Source organism: Photinus pyralis, unplaced genomic scaffold (assembly GCF_008802855.1).
Source record: "Photinus pyralis isolate 1611_PpyrPB1 unplaced genomic scaffold, Ppyr1.3 Ppyr1.4_LG8, whole genome shotgun sequence".
Classification (NCBI taxonomy): domain Eukaryota; kingdom Metazoa; phylum Arthropoda; class Insecta; order Coleoptera; family Lampyridae; genus Photinus; species Photinus pyralis.
The window spans coordinates 26,050,925-26,065,016 of record NW_022170819.1 but is presented as its reverse complement, the minus strand read 5'-3'; positions in this window follow the sequence as shown (position 1 = coordinate 26,065,016).

Here is a 14,092-nt window from a genome sequence, read left to right as displayed (position 1 = left end):
CCTTTTTCTGAGGCCCTCAAAAAAAATTGTCTCAGATCGACCCGGAAAAATTTTTCTTATAGAATGTGGCCTGTAGAATCCATAATTTCAAACAGTTCCAAGATTGGGCTACTAGTTCAAAAGTTACAGCCCTTTGAATTTTTCGGGAAATTGGTTTCTAGTCTATAACTTTTGATTAAGAAGTCTGATCGAAAACGTACGAATTGATTTGGATTCTACGCACCCAAATTAATAAGAAAAAGTGTTTTGCCGAGAGATTTTGGTGTAGTCGATTTTTGGTAAAAAAGGAAGGTTATACACTGCCTTTTTTTTTGGCCCAAGAAAAAAATTGTCTCAGATCGACCGGAAAAAAAAATTTTCTTATAGAATGTGGGCTGTAGAATCCATAATTTCAAACAGTTCCAAGATTGGGCTACTAGTTCAAAAGTTACAGCCCTTTGAATTTTTTTTCGAAATTGGTTTCTAGTCTATAACTTTTGATTGAGAAGTCTGATCGAAAAAGTACGAATTGTTTTGGATTCTACGCACCAAAATTAATAAGAAAAGTGTTTTCCCGAGAAATTTTGGTGCAGTCAATTTTTGGTAAAAAAGGAAGGTTATAACACTGCCTTTTTGTGAGCCCCGAAAAAGAAATTGTCTCAGATCGACCCGGAAAAAAAAATTTTCTTATAGAATGTGGCCTGTAGAATCCATAATTTCAAACAGTTCCAAGATTGGGCTACTGGTTCAAAAGTTACAGCCCTTTGAATTTTTTCGAAATTGGTTTCTAGTCTATAACTTTTGATTGTAAGTAAGTAAGTAAGTAAGTAAGTAATTTATTGTGTTAATACATTTAAAAAATGCTTACACTCGTCCGTCGAAATCGTATAACACATAAACATAAAATACATGAGACATATAGAACAATATTAAATAACATGAAAAATCATTTAGAAATAAAACAATTAAACCAAAAAAAAAAAAAATACAAACAACAAAAAAAAACTTAAGGCGTTAAAGTCTTGAGGTCGTTATCTAAAAACTCTTGGATGTTATATATTGGATTTACGCGTAAAAAAGTTTTAAGTTTCTTGGAAAAAAGTTGTTCATTTAGAGATTGGAAACAAGAAGGTAAACGGTTATACAACACAGGGCCCCAATAATTATGTGCCGCCTGCGACGTTTTTAATCGTAATCTATCATTATATATTTGATTTTTGTTCCGAGTATTGTAAGAATGAACATTTTTATGCGTTATATAATTTGATTTATTTCTATGAACGAACAAAACTCAGTCAAAAATTTATTGTGATGGAGCTGTTAGAATTTGCAACGATTTAAAGATATTGCGACAGTCCTCCCTGTAGCCAGCATTTACAATATTCCGCACACAGCGCCTTTGCATGGCAAACGTTCTTTTCATTGAGAAGTCTAATCGAAAAAGTACGAATTGTTTTGGATTCTACGCACCAAAATTAATAAGAAAAAGTGTTTTCCCGAGAAATTTTGTTGTAGTCGATTTTTGGTAAAAAAGGAAGGTTATACACTGCCTTTTTTTGAGCCCCGAAAAAAAAATTGTCTCAGATCGACCCGGGAAAAAAATTTTCTTATAGAATGTGACCTGTAGAATCCATAATTTCAAACAGTTCCAAGATTGGGCTACTAGTTCAAAAGTTACAGCCCTTTGAATTTTCTTTCGAAATTGGTTTCTATAACTTTTGATTGAGAAGTCTGATCGAAAAAGTACGAATTGTTTTGGATTCTACGCACCAAAATTAATAAGAAAAAGTGTTTTCCCGAGAAATTTTGATGTAGTCGATTTTTGGTAAAAAAGGAAGGTTATACACTGCCTTTTTTTGAGCCCCGAAAAAAAAATTGTCTCAGATCGACCCGGAAAGAAATTTTTCTTATAGAATGTGGCCTGTAGAATCCATAATTTCAAACAGTTCCAAGATTGGGCTACTAGTTCAAAAGTTACAGCCTTTTGAATTTTTTTCGAAATTGGTTTCTAGTCTATAACTTTTGATTGAGAAGTCTAATCGAAAAAGTACGAATGGTTTTGGATCCTACGCACCAAAATTAATTAGAAAAAGTGTTTTCCCGAGAAATTTTGGTGTAGTCGATTTTTGGTAAAAAAGGAAGGTTGTACAGTGTGTCCCAGATCGGGTGGGGTTGCATGGGTAACTTTCTTATTATTAAAGATAGAAAATTGGTTAGATGGTCAATGTTTTGCAGTTTCAGATGCTTGTTTCAAATTTCCTTGTGGAAATTCAAAATGTCGAATAGGTTGGACGTAAATTAAAAAAAACTAAAATTGGTGATTTCCTTTAATTTCTTATATCATCAAAAGTATATATCAATGATCTTCCCTATAGTGACCTATACACCGACCACATTTTGTTTGCTGATGACACTTTTCTTATTAAACAAGTTGATAGTGAATTAAGTCAATGAGTGCATGAAGTTAGCTATAGGAAGAGTTGCTAAATTGGTAAAATCAAACAGATTATCTCTAAATCCATCAAAGATACAAACCATGACACTAACGCTAAGGAAACAAAAAATCACCAATAAAAATTCAGATTTTATGATATTGGGAGTAACGTTAGATTCCCATTAAACTGGGAACAGATGTGTAACTATTCAAAGTGCTAAATTATCTAAACCTATATTTGTTATTAGGAATCTTCAGAGTTGCTTCAATCGAAACGGTAATTACAGCCTATTATGGCATTTTCCATTCAACTTTATCATATGCATTTCTTGCATTGGGCCATTCGAAACATGCAAATACTTTATTTGCCTTACAACGGAGGTGTATCCGAATAATAAAAAATCTTAAGTACAGAGAGTGCTGTAGGAGTGGTTTTGTTGAGCTAGCTATCTTGACACTCCCTTGGACATATATACTTCAATGCCTAGGTACTCTATATTAAAGAGAACAAAGGTTCACAAACTGTCAAACAGGATTTGCATAGTTATAACACAAAGAACAAAGAGCACCTTTACATAACTTTTCATAGGCTCAATAAAACAAAGGATGGCGTATAATATTATGGGATGAAGTGTTATATTACATTACCCACGAAAACTAAAAACTTAGATTCACTATCATTCAAAGCCAGTGTAAAGGAATATTTAAAACGTCGAGCATTCTACTCACTAAACGAATTTTTGGACAATAGTTTCAATGACTTAGATTGTTAGACTGTTTGTGGAGATGTTGCTATTTGTTGTCCAAATGTATATTTATTTTGTCTTTTGTCATTTTACCTAAATGTAATTTGTCTAAGAAAATAGGTTTTTTAATTTATATTGTTTGAGATAATTAGTTTTGGGGGACTAATAGAGAAAAGGCGAGTGTGTCTATGTTTCTCGGGTACATTAAAGTCCATTAATCAGTTTAAAAGGAAAAATCAAATCGAAAAATCTTCTTCGGGCCAATGCTCAATTTTTGCAGAAAAGTTACCTGTATATTTAAGAATTGAACATAGGAGATTTGTATGTTCAGAGTTTAAATTTACGCACTGTATATAAGTACCTATCGGATACCCCTTCTTAAACAAACTAAAAAGTACCAGATGCCGAGTTATATGCTAGGAAGAAAAACAGAAAAGGAAATTGTGTACATTTGACTATCCAGCTCGTGATTTGTATTATATTATAGGATTTGTCTTTTTTCATAATGTCAATAAATATACTAGCAAATGCCTTGCAAAATACTAATTAAACGGTAAAATAAGTTCGATGTAATTGATGCTCAAGCCAATATATCTATCAACCCTTGCGTTTCTACATCTTAGTTGTTCTGTATTGCATAAAGCTCCATGTAATAGAAAAAAATGCCGATGTCAGTGTTCAACCATTATCCTGATATACATGATGTGAGTCCGCTAGTTTCGCATGGTCTCTTTTAGGCGTAATCCGTAAGGGCGTAAGGACGTAGTTAAAACCATTTTATGAAGAAGTCAGGTTATATTGTCTAAATGTTCTCGAAACTATACCAAGGTGCTTATGTGATGAAATAGTTACAATTTAAATATCACCGCTAGAAGCCGATACACGCGTTATGCAATTAAGGGTTGTTTCCCTTGCAACTAGAAACCAAAAGCAGTTACCGGTTTAATTTATTTAATTAATAATGAGTATTCACAAACCAATTCAAATTAATTTGATTATTAACTTGTTTGGTTTCCTAAGTTCATTTTACGTAAAAGCTTCTTTATTATTACCCAGTTCATTCAGACTTGTTAATTTTAATCCTGATGGTATTATATTCCTCCATTTCAGAACATAATTAAATTCTATTTTGGTATCAGGGCACCGGTAAATAATGAAAATAAAGTTAATACTTCTTAGTTATCTCTCAGACCCTTTTACTTCTTGTACAAAAGCATTGGAGCTATTCACAAACGTCATGCCATACAGTTCACATTAGATAAATCCAAACGCAAGGCAATAACCATTTTTCACACGAATCGAAGTGCTAGAGCCGGCTAATTAAAGAACCGACTGAAACGTTTCACCAGGCGATTTATATTTTAACCCTTAAAAATACAATGCAATTTCATAGAAAGTTGCACAGATTTAACAAACCATTAGTTTGAAAACGTAACAGGAAGTTTAAATTGAAAAATTCCTCAAATTCCCCTTCGGCCACGATAATCCTTACACATGACTAGCTTTTCGGAACGTCGATACCCGAACGGACGGATATTAATTTATAATTAACTCGCCGGTTAAAAACGCGTTAGAAAGGTAAATTAAAGCAGTAGGGTTAAGTGGTTTTGGGTTGACGTATACGCATTCAAACTTGTATCATTATGCAAAAAAGGTTAATTTAATACTACCCCTGCATTAAAGTATCCTCGAGGTTTCAGCGCGGGTTCGTTATTAAAAGTGATGGACAGAAGTGTCTTTAAGGAAATTTACGGTTAAACTTATAAAATTAACTCACTCACACGAGTGTCTAAAGCGAATTTTTTACGTTGGACTCTACATTAAAAAGGAAAATATGCAATTTAATAAATGTTTCGGTCCCTTTTACTCACACTCCTCTTTTTCGTTACACCACTACTGTAATTAGGACCAGGAAACTTAATGTCATGAACGACACAAACCAGGCAAAATTCCCTATAAAACTCTGGGATTCGGCCCTCTCAGAGAACAAGCTAAATGAGAATGTAAATACTTAATGTGGGTTGAAGTTCGAACAGAATAAGCCGGCAATCGAGAGATACTGGTCGTATTTATCACAATGATCCCACCTACACAGATTCTTAAAACTGTCATGGTGACCTTAAATTCCAGAGATCACTTTCTTTTACAAGAATTATCACCGGTACCTCAGAGTAAAGTCACTGAACAGCTTTCAGAGGATTAAACAAAATTTCTTTGAAGATATCGTCAGAACTATATTTAAAAACCCTAAAAACTTATAGGAACCTTCCGAAGCTCTTTGGTAATCTTCCTAGGACTTTTAACGCGAAATGTTTGAGAGCTGTTCTCTTTCAATTCATTCTCTTGGCGGAACCTCCCCTCTTGAACTTTTTTTTGTTACCTACTTAAAATTTGAACCAATCACCACATCACCTTGTTTACGTGAAACAGCCCTGCATCACTTTCTGAAGGATCAATAAAACCATATATGAAACATTTCTGTATTGATATTGAAACTAACAAATTTAAATAAACTAACGGGGCCATTAGTAACCCTAATCGGTGCTGTATTGGCAGGTCGTATAAAGCAACCCACTCAACTCAAACTTCCATTAATCAAAATAAGTAATCATCTAATCTATAACTTAATTAGAAATGCGATTTCAGATAAATACATAAATAAGTGATACAAACGAGTTCAAAAACAGAAGAGGCACCGCGTAATAATAAATGTTCCTCGTTCGTGACAGCGATTAAATTACCAAAATTTTAGATAATGGCAATTTTCGTTTCCACTAGCCTCCAATCTTATTTCCGTACAGAAGTAGGGAAAAGCTTCGCTCGAGTAGTACCTACGGTTATTGATTTTGATTCATATATTTTAACAAGGCAAAAGGTGATTTTGTCTGTTTTTGGCCTTATGATGTTGCGACAGATGCCTTGACAACAAAAGTAAATTAGCTAATTATTAGAATGTTAACATTCTCATTAGCACTAACGACGTTATAAATTGGAGCAGAAAGTTCTGTGGCTTTTAGTGGCGGTGGTTGGAGCATGAAGCTACATAATTGATGCAATTTTAGACGGGAGCCACCGCGACCGTGACAGTGATAAAACATGCCCTTTTAGTCGACACAATTCTGAAATTACGCGGCATTCTGCGAGAAAGTGAGCAATTAGACAACCAGTAAACTAACGAAGAGATCCATGTTACAAGGGTATCAAAGATTCCTCATCTCAAAGGTGTAAGAGAAAGCGAGGAATACCCTACTAAATACTCAATGGGGACTGGATCCCTTTTCTCGGGTTCATGTCGTTATACAGAGAATGAGTGTTATTTAAATTCCGTATGCTGTTCTATAGTGTACATTACCGTTATTGGGGTTTGTTCGATCTGATGTGACTATCTTTATTCAGTCACTATTGAAAAAAAAATCCTTCTAAGATGATTGCTTGTTGAGTACTTTCCATTTCAGTCTTTTATTTTTATATTAAAAAATAACGTCTATCGCATTCAGATTAATTGAAAATTTCAATATTGCCTAATGGATAAAATACGTTGTTACAACAGCTCAGCCGTTGTACAAGTGAGGATGAATTTTCCCTTGTGGATGCCTGCTAATAATCCACCAAATAGTGGACGGCGCGGCGGTGGCAGGTAGTAGCAAATCACTGCCCTGTAGGGCTAGCGCGAATTATATTACCTTTCGGACTTTTCTTGCTAAATCGTGATTAAGAAAAAGAGAGAGCCGTAATTGGTCATTATAAAAGCTAGGGGTCAGCTTGTTTATTTACGGAGATATTTCTTTGAAACTTTAACCACAGATCTCGCCACAGATGCTTCTAGTAAAGACAAGCATATCGTATATTGTAAAGATTAAACATGCGCATGCGCATTGAACTTTTTATTTATGGAAATATTCTTTGTAATTGTAACCATAGATGTGTCTAGTAAAAACAAGCATATCGCATACTGTAAAAATGATATGTGCCCACTGCGCAATGTAAACTTTCTTATTTATAGATCTATTTTTTGAAACTTTTACCACAGATTCTTGTAGTGAAGTCAAACATAGCTCTGATACATAGTCCATTACATGACCTTTCGGGAAGAACTGATCAATTCATGGAAAATGCGCTAAAGTTGAACGCCTTAAGGGAAAAACTTGTTTACATTATTTTTTAATTTGAAAAATATATAGTGACGAAGACGTCACATAGGGAGTCTGAAAGCTGCGAGAACAAGTACGAAAGGATGTGTCAAGAAGGAGTGAGGAGATCGGGAAAGCGATACGAACGGTACGCATAGGAAAATACAGTAAGAACAGGAATAAAACAAAACTTGAATAGTTCAAGCGGGATTAAAGGAAAGAGCTGTAAAGGGTGTGACGATATCCCTAAATTCGGATTTATTTTTCCGAATTTTATAGATAGGTAAAATTGATATTTTTTGGAGATTCAAGGGATATAGCGCGGCTTGGTCACTACATTAGTGGAATTGAACATTGTCCTTTCTGTGTCTTTTAATTTCTGTAGAGCATTGTTCTCATAGTTGTTTCCGGATGTCTGCAGATGAGATTTCGCTGTAACTAGAGCTAAAATGAGTACCTGAAGGAGCCTTATCTACTCTAAACAACTGAGTAAGCATAGAATCATTTCACTATCGGGCAAAATGGAAAGTGGTATATGATGGGTTTGATTCATGACCCTAGCTTTTATTTAATTGTACGAAGAGTTTATTTATATGAGTCTGCGATTGATCTCATGGTGGTAATCATGATTGCAGAGAAAGGATCACTGAATTGTCATTTACTGGGAGGTATTCCCGACCCCTCGGCGTTGCATTCTCCTCTAAAAACTGTCTACCTCTCCACTGCCATTACAGTTTTCGGTAATACTACACCAAACGTAGCGTTGGGCAAAAAAATCGAATAATCGATTATAATCAAACGATAATCGATAATCGGGTTTGATTATTCTTTTAAATTATTTGAGTAATCGATTATTTGATTAATCGCTTATTTGATTAATCGATTAATCGGTATAATTGATTAGGTGATTAATCAAGTGCTTGATTAATCGATTAATCGGTATAATCGATTATTTATTGTTAATAATCGATTATCGATTATTCAAATCTGTAATCGCCCACCCCTAATTGTCAGAAGGGAGGCTCTATTGTAACTGATAATAGAGCTGGCCTTACTCCAGATCTTGCAGAACAATTAATTTTTGTCGCATGTAATTCAGTTTACGTTACATAGATTGCCTAATAATAAGTGTATCAAATTAACAATGTATTTTTATGGTACATTATAAACAAAATGAGTTTTTTTTACCAAATCGTAGTCATAAGACATGTATGCCGAGACGAATGCAATAAGTGCATAATGGTAGGTATTAGGGCTGGGCGATTACGGGTTTGAATAATCGATAATCGATTATGAAAAATAATCGATTACACTGATTAATCGATTAATCAAATAATCGATTAATCATCACCTAATCGTTTAATCAAAAGTCGATTGTCACATACAAGGAGTGATAAATATCTGTTTGTATGCATTAATACGTTAATTATTTAATAATAAAAATAAAAAATAATTCCATTACTCTTTTCATCAAATCGTTCATTACTAGGCAGATCGATTAATCAATAATCAACAAAGTGCCCTGGTTCGAATCCGGGTTCGGGCATTGATATTTGCAAATGCATAGTGGGTTGGTTGGTAGAACAGCCTTGGCTGAAACCCTGCCCATTTGAAAATGAAGGTCAAAAATAAAAATAAATAAAAATAAATGATTAGGCAGCTTACTCTCCGATGAGGTGTGCTTTAGTTTTGATGATACAATCTTAATTCATTTTAGCTGCTTAAAGTGACGTTTTAACATCCGCTATAAAATAAAATAATACTTGTGAGCTGTAAGTGCTCCTTTTTGCGTAAACTGATGATCCAGCTAATAATAATCAATTAAAATTTACTTAATAATTGATTAATCAAACAATCGATTAATCAAATAACCGATTAATCAAATAATCGATTAATGAAATAATCGATTAATCGATTAATTTAATAGAATAATCAAACCCGATTATCGATTATCGTTTGATTATAATCGATTAATCGATTTTTTTGCCCAACGCTAGTAGGTATTACATATAAAAAAAAACCACAACTAAAAACAAATAATAAATCATCATTATAAACAGTGACAGATGTAGACAATTTACTGTTTAGTCTCAATGAATAAATAAAAAGTGATTTAAAGCACTAAAATTGTATTGAACTCAGGGTACACACTACCCAAACTAACATAAGTTTTGACAAATAAATCACACCTTCAAATAATTTAATTAAGACTTATTCATCAAAACTATCCCACACCTAAACGTACAGTAAGCTGCCTAATGATTTACTGGTAGGTGATTATTGATTAATCGATTTGCATATTTGGACGATTTGATGAAGAGAATTATTAGGTAATGAACGTATTAAAGAGAACAAACAGATATTTCATTAGTCCTTGTATTTGACAATTGATTATACGATTAATCTTAATCGCTTATTTGGCAATAGAATATTTGATTAATCGATTATTTAATTAACCGATCATTTGATTAATCGATTATTTGGTTAATCGATTATTTGATTAATCGATTATTTGGTTAATCGATTATTTGATTAATCGATTATCTGATTAATCGATTATTTGATTAATCGATTATCTGATTAATCGATTATTTGATTAATCAAGTGCCTGAAAAATCGATTAATCGGTATAATCGATTATTAAAAATTATTAAATTATTAAAAAGAACGTAGCACCAGGGGTTTTGGGGGTATGGAATACCTAAGTATGTGTTGCATTCTTCATTAAAAACCGTCTACCTAAATAACCACTGGGGTGTCTGGGGGGTATGGGATTCTCATTTCCGGGGGGTATTCCAGACCTCCCTCCCCGGCTAGCTGGTCTTGCATTCTCCCCCAAAGTCGTCTACCTCACCAAATCTTATTATAGTTTTCAGTGTCTTGAATTTTCCTTTACTGAGGTTTTACCATACCTCCCAGACCCTCCGGTGTTACATTTTTCCCCAAACCTGTTTCACCCTTATTACAGTTTTCGGTAAGACGCCATCGACCGTAGAACCGGGGGTACAATGGTGCATACCCCCCAGTATACGAGGTTAGTTTGTATGAATATACGATTGGCCTCATGGTGGTAACGATGAATGTAGTGAAAGAGTGACTGAATTTTCCATTACCGGGAAGGGGAGAGGGATTCTACGCCCCCTAGACACCCCGGTGGTACATTATCGCCTAAAACCGTTTACTTCGCCAGTTTAATTACAGTTTCCGGTAGGACGCCACCGTTTAATTGTGCAAAAATGAGGCAAAAGAGTCAAAGATTAAACGTCCGATTTTGTTGATAAGATCAGACGGATTTTGTAGAGTTTCATTAATCACTACGAAATTAGGGGGGGGGGGGAAATTCCGAAAGATTATTGTATTCATTCGGTGCTGAGTTGTGGAGATATTAACCATAAAATTCCGAGTAAATTATTTCATTTCAAGATTTACGGGTGTGACTTCGATATAGGTAGTACGTTAGCCAGGAACTGCAGCATATGAGTTACGGGAGCCTTAACGTCATTGGTTAAAATATAGTTTCATATTCTAACTTTTAACTTTGCCACGCCACGCCGAGCTATAGTAGTGTTTAATTAATAATTTCAAGAAAGAAAACCAGGTTTCGGAAAAACGCGAATAAATTGAGGAAAAGGAGTTATCTAGCTCCGGCTGAAAAATTGACGTGTAAAAGTTACGATTGAAAAGGGGACAGTATAATAAAAGAAAATGACATTTTCCTAGTTACCTATTTTCCTAGTAGACATTAAAAATACTCAGAGAATCGGTATCCGAAAATATTCCATTGCGTTTTCCACCTTAGCGGAAGTCTTGAGACATCCGACGGGTATCCAAATTAGAACCACATTAGATTTGAGCTAGGGTAATTTAAGAAGCACCCATTTCACAGAGGAAGCCGTTCGATTTTGTATCCGAAGAAACGGTATCAGAATCGTTTTTTTTTTTTACTTTAAATGCTCTATTTGGACTTCCGTGGTAATTTTCAGCATTTGTTTGCATATAATCTAAAGTTCGTTTGAAATGAAAACAAGGGCAAATTGAGTTCGTCCCATTTGAAGGTTGCTCTGAAATTTTATCAAGTACGTATTGATCGCGCGAATTAATTGACCTGAATATTACCGAAGGACGCAAAAGCTAATTAAATGCCCATAAATGTTCGTTTCTCCAATTCCACAGTTAAAATGCGGCCGCTATTATTCTCCTATGAAATACCCCGCAATGTTGTTCCCTTTGTCGCCGAAACAATGCATACAAAAGGATTCTAGCGTTATGGATTTATGGTAAAAGCGTGTATTTTCACTCGCGTGTTTACAACGAAGTTTTCGTAAAAAAGAAGTTCTTTCCTTAGATTGTGGAAACTTCCCGATCTTAATCATAACGGCTTTCTAACTCATTTCGTTAGTGATGGTAGTTAATTTTACGGGTACGTCCGATAAGGGTAAGTTATGAGGTGTTGGAGATAATGGATTCCCGCGCGTGCCGTTTTGCAAATTAAATTCAGTTTGACGATTTCACCCAAAAGCCGAACCCAATATTTTGGGAGTCAATAAACTTTTGGCTCTGAAATCTGACCTAGACAAATAATCGCCAACAATAATCCATTGCACCGCGCATTCCTATTAATAAGCAAAACTTTGTAAAGCCATAAATCAAGGCGAATAATCTGGAACATATTAATCTAGCAGGCATCCTTTTATTTATTGGTCTTAGGGACTTTGGCGTCAGTGCAAGCTGGAAAGATTAATAACGGTAATAATGTGTAGGAAGGCTTTACTTTTAGTTTTCGGGATATATGGAAGGCCCTAGTGTATAAACTCAAAATTGAACTTTCGCTAATGGTGAAGAATTAAATGGAAATAGCGTTTCATTTGATAAGGGATTAGAATGACCATTACACAGTATAGCGAGAACCTTCGATGGGAGATTCTTCAATACACTTTCGAGCATGTTCAAGTGTAATAAGTTAAAGTTTTGTTGAACTCGAGGTTGAGACACCTTGTATATTGCTGTGCCCCACGTTGGGCGCCAAATTAATAAATGATGTGTGCAATGGTATGCAGTCAACTGAACCACTCGCAAAACGTCCGGCTTACTAAAACAAATTAAAATTGAAAATTGAATTTTTATAATTTCTCCTCGTACATCTGTCACAAAGAAAAATCACAATATTGACTTACATTAGTAATTTATGAGACTCAGCAGCAACTTCCGAAAAATCCAAAGAAATTATGATCAACACCTGAAGTAAATCTTGGATACGAAAAGGTAACTCTGATATGAACGCTCTATTTCGGTCTATCTGGGACAAATACAACAATTTATTCCGACACAAATGGAAAAAAATTTTTTTTAATTCCTGAAAGAAAGAGAAGCTCAAAGTCAAATTACTCCGCACGCAGTCGTTCGACAAGTGAAATAAGAAAATCGTAAAATGATTTGTATTGTTTTTCTCTTTCTATAATCCTAATACCTAATCTTTTCGTTAAACGGTTTGCGATAAACAATGCGGACTTAATTACATACACAAACTCTGCCAGCTTCAGAACTTCACTTTTCTTTAGACCACGGATCTTGTTTGCTTGTTGAATACTATAGCCAAAGTTATCCGTGATTGAGCGAACGTTGCAAACTTTCTTCTTTTTTTACTAACTTTTTCCGAATTCGGACGACACGTGTCGAACTTCTCACAAATTTTCGGAGGAATATTTAATGAAACTTTCTCGACGGAGCTGTCATGGTAGTTTTTTTAGGTAATCGATTCCTGTGCTGGAGTGTATTCTATACACCCCGGCACTACCATCTCCCCCAAAACTTTCAATCCTCAAAACTCTCTGTTAAGTTAACTTTTTTCTGCACCGAAATATTATAAAAATGACGAACTGCGTCTTCATTCAATCAAATGGGGTGGAACGTAAAAAAGTACACTTTTCAACCGTCGCAGAAACACCACTTCCATAATAAAATTAAAACTCCTTCTTCCATTTTTTACAGATAAAGGGTCAATCAAAATTAACAATAACACCAGCTTCAACAGAATGGGCCTCACTTACGCCGAGTTAATACGCACATCGTTGAACACCTGCATAACCCGTTATCTCTTCTAACAGCGATAAAAATATGCGCGTTAATTAAATCTTGTCCGGTAATAAAACGCCTTATCGCAATGTCCAGGTCCCTACAATTTAACATGCAATTTCACGTTTTACAATTAAATATACAGATCTAAATAAACCATACCACATTACATCTAAAACGAAAAAAAACATCGGCAGTACAAATTCAGATGAAATAAACCAATTCTGTGCTTATTCCTTAATTCCATAACAGGATTTGCTCTAATAAATTGAAACACCGCCCACATACAGGGCGTCTCGTAAAACAATGCACTGGTTTGATCACCCTTAAACAAATGATCTTGTAAATTGACGTTCCATTCAACGAATATAAAATAAAATTTCAAGTCTATCCCGTGATCACGTTCCAAATCAAATTATTTATTTAGGTTTTTTACCATATGTAATGAATCCAACACTTGGTACATTTTTCTATTCAAAAACAAATTTACACGCCTATTGATGCTAAATAAAATTGTAACCCTCACAAAAGAATGCTATCAATGAACTTGAAATTCAACTTCACAATTAAATTAGTGAAAAAAGTCACCAAAATGTTTGGTTTGGGTTTGCGTAAGGTTCATAAAAAATATACAAATTTATTTACGGGGAGATGTTTGTGGGTCGACCTCTTCAGGAATGCTAAATTGAGTTTAACAGCCAGCAAAACTGCGAATTAATTAATGGTCTTTA